The 9,118-nt window shown below is 41.6% G+C and overlaps 1 long non-coding RNA gene across 1 annotated transcript in view; it reads right to left on the bottom strand.

The window, feature by feature from the left end:
* Positions 1-8,045, bottom strand: part of LOC102387379 — a 62,975-nt gene extending 54,930 nt beyond the window's left edge. The window contains exon 1 of the long non-coding RNA XR_324957.1: positions 7,986-8,045. This is a non-coding gene — a long non-coding RNA (uncharacterized LOC102387379). The remainder of the gene's footprint in view (positions 1-7,985) is intronic.
* Positions 8,046-9,118: the final 1,073 nt, after the last annotated feature.

Here is a 9,118-nt window from a genome sequence, read left to right as displayed (position 1 = left end):
CTGGACCTTTTCAGCCTCCGCAAGAGAAGGTTGAGAGGCAACCTTGTGGCTGCCTATAAGTTCATCACGGGGGCACAGAAGGGAATTGGTGAGTATTTATTCACCAAGGTGCCCCTGGGGGTTACAAGAAATAATGGCCACAAGCTAGCAGAGAGCAGATTTAGATTGGACATTAGGAACAACTTCTTCACAGTTAGAGTGGCCAAGGTCTGGAACGGGCTCCCAAGGGAGGTGGTGCTTATGCAGGGGGTCGGACTCGATGATCTATTGAGGTCCCTTCCGACCCTAACATCTATGAATCTATGAAAGGAAATTTAAATTCAACCACAATAACATTCACTAGAGCTGACCAGAGGAAAGATACCCTAAATGTCCTAATTATCAGGAAACAAATAACATTGGCTCTGCCCTACTCCCACAAATGTGACCATCACAAATGGGCTTCAGTTAAGAAATACCACTACTGCAATTCATAGCATCAGAAAGGACTTGAACAATGCAATATATTTTCTTCCAGCAGAAAATATTTAGAATGATTGTTCAGGACTGCTTTTACCAGGAATACCATTCTGAAAGACAAAGACACTTTTTAAAGTGAAATATATACATTTTAAAAGAAAGAGTCCTGCATCTTACATTTAAGTTAAAAAAAATACAAAAAAAAAGGGGGGGAGGGGGCACTCATACCTGCAACATATGGGGGCTATATCCTTGTACATACATCTTATCTGATGTTCTATTTTTTTCTTAAGAGTCAGAACATGTTGGCATGTTTTTAAATTTAAATAAAGGGCATCTTATATCCAAAGGAATATGGTATGTACTAAGAACAGATTTAAGAAGCTTAGCGAAATTGCTGCTGTTTCCATGTAAATTGGACAGAAGGTTATGAAATAAGGTTTTATCCCTGTATAGACCATGGTAGTTGTGTTTTAGTGTCCTGGTTAAAGGACACAAGGAAGACCAAACTATATAAAAGCAGGGTCCAAAGACTGTAATACCAGCCTCAGTACAACAGTTCAGCTATTTTCTTATTTGCAGACAGAAAAATCAAGTGTGGGGAGGAGTTTAAGATACCATGCGAAGTATCAAAGTAAAAAAAACAAACAAACTGGTCCATCTTGACATGTTCATTCACAGCTGTTTTATTAGGCAACCCTGAAAGAGGGACAAGTAGAGTGGGCGACTTTATGAGAATTTCTCCCTATTCTTTTCTTAAGTAACAGATTTCCAAAGTTTAATTGTGTGAACCTCTGAAGACAGCCTGGTATAAAGACAATGTAGGAAACATTTGGATTTTTTGTTTTAGCAAAAGAAAATATCGGACAATGAAAATGATTACATTAAATGCAGACGCGATATAAGCAGTGTTGCCTTTTCTAGTGGTTCTTGTACAGCAAAGAAAGTATGTTGTTTTATGCAGCATTTATGATGAAAAATTTTACTAATTATAGGCACTATGTGGCTAGTTAAAGTTGAAATAAAAAACTTCCACTGTAACCTCCTTCACTCCCACCCCTTTTGTTTTATATATGTGGTAAGCAAGATACATGCAGGGCAAAATAGTCCATGGTTCATCTCAGCCCAGATGTGAATGTATTGGAGAAGACCGAGCAAAAATAAAACATCAAAATGCATACGTATGAAATACTGCAAACTCAAATCTTCAAAAAAGCTGCAATCAATTTCCTTCCAAGCTGGATCTAGGAAGTGGTAGCAGTTATGCGCATACACTTGTGAACATATGCATGGGACTCTGAAACATGACAGGGAAGATTTTGCTCTCTCTGGCTCAGAAAGCTGGGCTGCTTAGTGAAACTATGATAGCTGTAGAAGGTAGGGCTCCACAGGATTCTTGAGCTGAATATGAACTTGAAAAAACTTTAGCAATCCAATGAGTTTTGAAAATTTGAGAAGTTTATAGCACAAACTATAACAAAGACAAGAGAGTACCTTAAAGGATATGAAGCTTGGAACAGGTGTGTTAGAGTTGGGAGCCCCAAATTCTTAAATTCTGCCTCTCTATTTGCAGCCAGGTATGCAGCACCTCTAATGAAGTAATATACCATTTCATAAATGGAAAACAAGGAACTTGAAAAGACTAATTGGCTCATCTGAGTTCACACAAGACAGCCCATGCTTAGAATTCACTCTTACTTTCCATTTATCTTCTGTCTCTTATTTCTCTGTTTGCAAAGCAGGATGCTACTACTTAGCAACTCCAAACACAGGATATACTGCGACAGAAGCTGTCCTACTTTTAAATAAAAGTCTCTGCAGGTCTAGGGAGCTGGTTCCCCTCCTTTTTTGATATTCTGGAAGAGTGGGATGTAGAGTGAACCTTGTAGGTTTGTGAAATAATGCTTCTGTGAGGATATTTTGCTAGGTTGCAAGCCGGGGAGGATTTCCCTCTTTAGTATCAGAGTGGAGGTCCCTCTACAGCTACGTCTGCTGCTAACAATGCCAAAGATGGGTGGGAGGGCTACAGCGGTAACTAAAAAGTGCTTTCACTAGAGCTGAGAGCCAGTATGCTAGAAACTAATGAAAATAGAGTGCAATGTTTCAGACAGGCACAGGGCTCCTCTGACACAGTGGGCTGTGCCTGCCCCATGCACAGCCTGCTGGGGTGGGGGCAGGAAGTAGAAGCCGGAGGAGAGAGGGGGACCCCAGATGCTACTACATCTGGAATGATGGGGGCAGCAGTGGCCAATCACCAGCTGCAAATTAACCCCTTGCAGGTTATGGGTGACCTGCCAGTTGGACAGCTCCAAATTAACATCATCTTCTGTAGTTTCTTCTGTTGGGAAGTCTCCCATCTTTGGATAGGAGTGGAGACCCACTGAACATTTCAAATGTATACGAGTAAAAGCCAGAGCCTCAGCTAAGGCAATAAACAAGAAGGCTTAGACATGCTTGAACATGAATTTTGTCTTGTATGCTTTGTTTCTTTGAAGTATGCTTTAAAGGATACTGTATACTTTTGTTAAGTCTAGCTGGGAGATTCTTTTGGTTCCATTCAGAGTAAAGGCAACTCTTGCTGACTGGCAGCTTTGTATAGCTATTTGTGGAGCAATGGTAGAGGTATTCAAAGTTATCCCAAACTGGATAATTTGACTGTGAGACTGCCAGATCTGGAGGAGAAGAGAGAGAACCAGCGGGCCTTGGCTGAACTTTAAGTAAAAGGGGAGTATAATATATTGGAGTTACCCATTCTTTGCTCCTTTGGCGAGTGCTCATTTTGGTTCTCAGGCATAAAGCAGGTAGCAACCCTCTTGGAGCATGTTTTGTTTGCACTTGCTAGTTTTTTCAAGCTGAAGAAAAGAGCAGAGCCTCTAGCTGTTTCTCTAGGAAGGTCACGAGTGGTATGGCAAGACCTGCAAAGGAACCACTAGTTATTGGCAGTTCAGGAAGCAACTCAGAAGTATTTCACCTGCGTACTCTGTACGTTGTTTAACTTAAAGATTACCTGATGGTAAGGGTTTAAAAAAAAAAAAATTCAGAATCTAGTATTGCTCAAGTTAAAAGTAGTATATAAACTGGCTTAGGGCTTCTAATTTATCCTGAGAACGGTAGCTAAAGAAATAGAAAACCTAGATAGGTAAAAGCAGACTCAGGCTTTGGCTTGGCATAGCTGGAGCAAATGAATATAGGAGAGAGTAATAAGGTACGGGCAAGTAATATTCTCTGGATTTGTCAGATGCCACATCCATTTTGATTTTTGTACTGACCCTAGCATTACTGCTGCTTTTTTTTATCCCCAGCCTAGATTAAGATTTGTGCAGATGAGATCTGGGGTTAAATTGCAGAGTTTTGTTAAATGTTGACAATTGCCTATTTAAATTGAGGGGCTTTTGATAAAAACAGACTGTGGCTGGCCAGGCAGGACACACTGTTTTTCAAAACTGAATCTAAGAGTGAGAGACAGGGAAGTAAAGATGGTAACAAAGCAAGGAATCACCTGATGGTCACCTGAGAAGGTTGAGTGATCAGGGCATAAATTGCCAAAGAGGGCCAGTGGCTTACAAAAGAAAGGGCTGAGAGAATAACATGAATAATGGGTTGTGTGTTTATGTTTTTTCTCCAGTTAATTGACCATAGCAAAGGTCAAAAAAAAAAAAAAAAAGTTGATTTGAACAGCAGGTAATTTTGCTCAACTTGGAACGAAACATGTTTGTTTCTGTTTAACTTAAAAATCTAAATAAAAAGTTTGGATACATCTTTTTTCCTATTTTATTCCCACTAAAATAATTCAGTGCTAATTTATGCTGAATTTGAATAGTTTTTTTTTGGTCAAGCAGAATATGCATACAGTATTTTGGTAAGAAAAAACGCTTCACACAAGAAAAAAAAAAATGTACCTAGCTCTACAGAACATCTGTTTTTTAAGGAAACTAACTGGAGTGGAGCCCTGAAATAGAGAAGAATCATAGATGTCCAAGCAGAAAAGGAAACAGAGTTGCTTTGTAGGGCGCTATTTAGTTTAGATTTTTGCATTTCTTGCACTAAGTGAAAAGTAATCGTGCTTAGAAACATGCACAAAGCCTGTGCTGAAGAGTTTTGCTGAGTGGATGCTATATAGTTAGAGTTTGAGTTCTCGGAGGTAGCATGCTTAAGCCTCCGATGCGTTTCAGAAGTGCCAGTAGTTCCTGGAGCCAGTAGCTCATGAAGAGACAACAGGCAGAGAGCCTATGTCTTCTAGGAGATAGAGAGGCCAAGGAGAGAAACAATATAGCCTAAGGCAGCCCAGGTGTTGTGAAAAGTTATAATTTCTCGATGCCCAGTAACATAGGAGAGTGAGGATATTGTAGATCGGGATACAGTCCCTGAGTTATGAAGCGGTGAGTGCATGTAACAGCCTGCAGAGGCTGCCTACTACTACCAACCCACAATGAAAACTGTTGTTTAGTTCTTCTCATTCATGCCTGGCTGGTTTTTACTCAACTTGGTGATCACTAAACCAAGGGAGGATAGGGGCTGTCTATAAACTTACCAGGGGGGACCAGAGGGGAATGGGCGAGACCCTGTTCCCCTGAGCACCTCCTGAAGTAACGGCCACAAGTCGAATGAGAGTAGGTTCAGGCTAGACATCAGGAGGCACTACTTCACAGTCAGGGTGGCTAGGATCTGGAACCAGCTTTCAGGGGAAGTGGTGCACGCTTCTACCCTGGGCTGGGGGGCGGGGGGTCTTTAAAAGGAGGCTTGATAATTATCTAGCTGGGGTCATATGAGCTCAAACTTACCAGGGGTCGTATAAGCCCAGTATTCATTCCTGCCCAGGGCGGGGGGTTGGACTTGATGTTCTGCTCATGTCCCTTTCGACCCTACATTTATGAACCTATGAGTGCCGCTTTATGTGTGTTCCCGTGTTTAATCTGCACCTGCAGAAGCTATTCCCTTTTTTTCATTTCCACCCCCTCCCCTGCCTCCAAGTATTTTATCCTGTTCTTCTCTGCAACAATTTAAATCCACTGACTGATACTGGGGACAGATTTTTGCCCAATTGTTAATGAATAAAATTTAAAAAGTCTCTTCCTACAAGGAAGAAACCCCTCCATCTTTTTCTACCCTCCCCAACCAACAATGGCTGAAACAAGACTTATTTTTTTACTCCTGTGGCAGGGTGCTAGCTAAGAGGCTATGTGTTTGGTAGATTGGCACAAAACATAGCAGTCACTGAACATGTAGAAGACCTTCAAAACTGAATGATGAATGCATTACATTTGAAAGCTTGTCCAAGGTCTATCCCAACCATGCAGTTGGTACTGTAAAAGTTATCGCCCACAACAGTTCTTGCCTCTCACAAAGTTGTTTCATCAGGGCTGTGTGATAGGTTTGAGGCATTATGGAAAACACTATCTTACATTTTCAGGGAGATCAAAGATTGGGTGGGGGGGGGGGGGGGTTGTTGGTTTTTGTTTTTTTTTTTACCACATTCCCTCAGCTACCATCCTGTGCAGCACTTTGCAAATAGAGAGATCAGTTTCTGAAGAGAATGAAAAATATTCATAGTACCTAGACCATTTTTTGAGTATGAAAGAGTGGGAAGTTTGCCCACTACAGCCTTTGTATAGGCAACTATAAACAATATGGGGAGTGATGCCAGGAAGCTATTGGCAAGCAAGCCCAAAAGTCTAGAGAACTTAAGACAGAAGAAATCGCATCAAATTCTGAAGAAGGGTATTGAACGACACACACACAAAACACACAGTGATTAGGGACAAGAATAACAACAAAGACATGAAAACAAGACATTACTAGTTTATTCCATAACCCATGTAAAACTCTGTAAAAACTTTATGTATTAGCCAAAATATTAGAATACAGACTATTGTTTCTGTCCATTTTTAGAATTTAGCAAGGGGCCAAACAAGCCTCAAGTCATCCCAGGCAAAATCTGATGGAGGGAAGGGAGGGATTTCAATTTGCAGAACCTACATCGTGACTACCTTGTGGTGATTAACAATCTTTTTACGCACAAGAGGAAAAAGGGAAAAAAGAGGACGATTGGAAGGAAAATTAATTTCTCAGGAGATACTTCAGAGAGATGTTAGTACTTAAAGATCTACACAAGAAAATGGGGGGGGGGGAAATTCCTTCACTTGAGCATCAATTCCTGTAACAAGTAATTAAATCTTTTGGCTGTGTGCAAAATGTCTTTGTTAGTCAATGAGCATGCTCTGTGTCATTCAGCTCCATTACTAGTTCAGCACACTCAGCTCTTTACCTCTTGGAAGAGCTGTGCTTCAGCAGTGGCCAGAGCTTTTTTTGAAGTTATGTAGCTGCAATTAATATGCATACTCCAGCCTGCATTTTGGGTTGAACTGTTGACACTGATTCTACCACTTAGAATTTCCTTTTTGTATGATATTAGCTGATCTCCCACAGCCCAGGAAGAATTGTCATGCTCAATAGTTTAGGCCCTTCCTTCACAGCCAGTTTTATTCCTCCAAACAAAAGCCTTTCCCACCTCCATTCTCCATTGCCTAATCCAACAGCACACACATTTCCTATAGCTCCTCTTCATCTGAGCCCCCTTGCTGGGTTTTATGATACTTCCAACCATCAGATACCTCCTTGGGGTTGCACGGGTGCTAAGGTACATGGCTAACAGCCCAGAGGTTGCACGTTCAAGGCCATAGCAGAACTGCTCATGGGGTGGCCTGTCAGATTCCAATGAATCTGCAAATTCTGCTCGATACCTTGTCAAAGGGGCATGAAAAAGGAAGCTTCCTCCCAGGTGAACAAAAAAAAAAAAAAAAAAAAAAAAAAAAAAAAAAAAAAAAAGTGTCATAGGCTGGATTTATCCTCTCATCCAAATGCTCCCTTTAAAAGGACCTGCCACTCTGTGACAAATGACCGTTTGCATAGTACTTCTGAAGCAGTTTTCGGGGCTTCCTCACTGCTTCTGGTAGCCCTTGAAAGCTAAAAACCCAACCACCCACTAATAAAAAAGCCCTAACTAACCAAATCCCCTGTTCTTTTTAATCATGTGGTGTTGCAGTTCAAAACAAACTAGGGTTCTACCAAACCCAAATCTTCATGTGTTATGCCACCTCCAACTAGAAGATAGAGCTCAATTAATGCCTAACACAAGCTGCATTGTACTGTGCGCAATCAGAAATACATGGGGCTGCATTTTTGACATCTGTAAACTCTCAAAAATAATTCTGCTTATCAAAATAGTATTTCATCAATGAGGACTGCAGAGCATCAGTGGGGTTGAATAACTGGTCTTCCAAATGTTACATTTGTGTATATGAACAAGTTTGTTTTATAAATAAACTCACAAATATTTGAAACTAGGCAAGGCCATGTTTTCATCAGCAGATACCACATACTAAAACATCTACATTATACAAACAAAAGCTAGGGATACCAAATTAGTGAACACAAGTAGAAAAAAGGTTGGGATTATTATATTTTGTTTTTGGTTTGCATTTACGAATACATGAAGAGCCAGCTTTTCAGAAGAAAGGAGAACTTACCATTCTCAGGAGCTTCAGTTCAAGGTGTAGGTTCTTAGCAGCACCTCTGCCACCAGAGCTGTGGTGATTAAACAGTGCCAGATTAGTCATCTTGCAGACTGAGGGCCTATTTATCTTCAGCATAGTTAACAGCAGTGCAAGATTCCCTAAACTATCCTGCCACACTTGATTTGGGGGGGGAGGGGAAGGGGGCAGGGAAGGGGAATTGCATGTTGGAACTGGTTGTGCATATGTCTATGGGATAAAATGCAAAGATACTGGTACTTGAGCTAGCTCAGCTATTGGAGGCTGTACTAAGTCAGCCCTTTGCCCGGGCTAACATCCCCTGGTTTTCCAATTGGGTTAAATTAGCTGGGCAGAGCATGGAGCCAACATGGCTCTACTGTATCAGGACCTGAGCTAGCTGGGCTGTCTCTGCAAGGCACTGCATAAATATGAAAAACCTCATTCTCTTGGGTTCCTTGGTCAGTCTTCTGAGATTGCCAGCAAAGATACCAATTGATACCAGCTCTAGGGCTCAGAGATGCATACTGAACATTGGGGTGATATCAAGTAATTTGATTTCTTCATACCACCAAACCTCTGATTTGTGCTGATAGTAAGTAGTTTCACTAAAGCACCATGAGGCTCTGCCTGTGCTGCTGGATGTGACCCTTCTACTTTACTCTGATTTAGCTTTGTAAGGCTAGGGACAGACATTACACATAAACCTGTTTAAGTGATCAGAAACTGGTTTAAACCTGTAACAGAACAGACATTTAGTGCACATAAACCAGTTTCAAAATGGCCAAAGCCAGTTTGAGATAAGCCTGGTTGAATGTAGTATCAGACTTAACTGATTTGGCTTAAACCAGTTTATGCAATGTCCGTCCCAGACCCCTTGCTGGTTTAAGATAAACCAGATTCCCCCAACATCCTGGCATGCTCTCAGGGCTCTCTGCTCCAGTCTCAGGGCTGACCCCATCCCTCTACTCTGGAGCTAGAGCAAGGACCGGCCCTAGCAGAGACACTGGCTGGCTTGGCCCCACTAAAGCAAAGTGGGCAGGGAGGGGGTTAATTCTTCCCTCCTTCCCCACCGCAGCCATGGTCAGCTTGTCTGCCAGTCAGCAGAGGGGAGGAGGCTGCAGTGGTGG

The sequence above is a fragment of the Alligator sinensis genome, unplaced genomic scaffold (assembly GCF_000455745.1).
Source record: "Alligator sinensis unplaced genomic scaffold, ASM45574v1 scaffold1197_1, whole genome shotgun sequence".
In the NCBI taxonomy this organism is placed as follows: domain Eukaryota; kingdom Metazoa; phylum Chordata; order Crocodylia; family Alligatoridae; genus Alligator; species Alligator sinensis.
The sequence above is the reverse complement of the archived record's forward strand: the minus strand, read 5'-3'. Positions and strand labels throughout refer to the sequence as shown.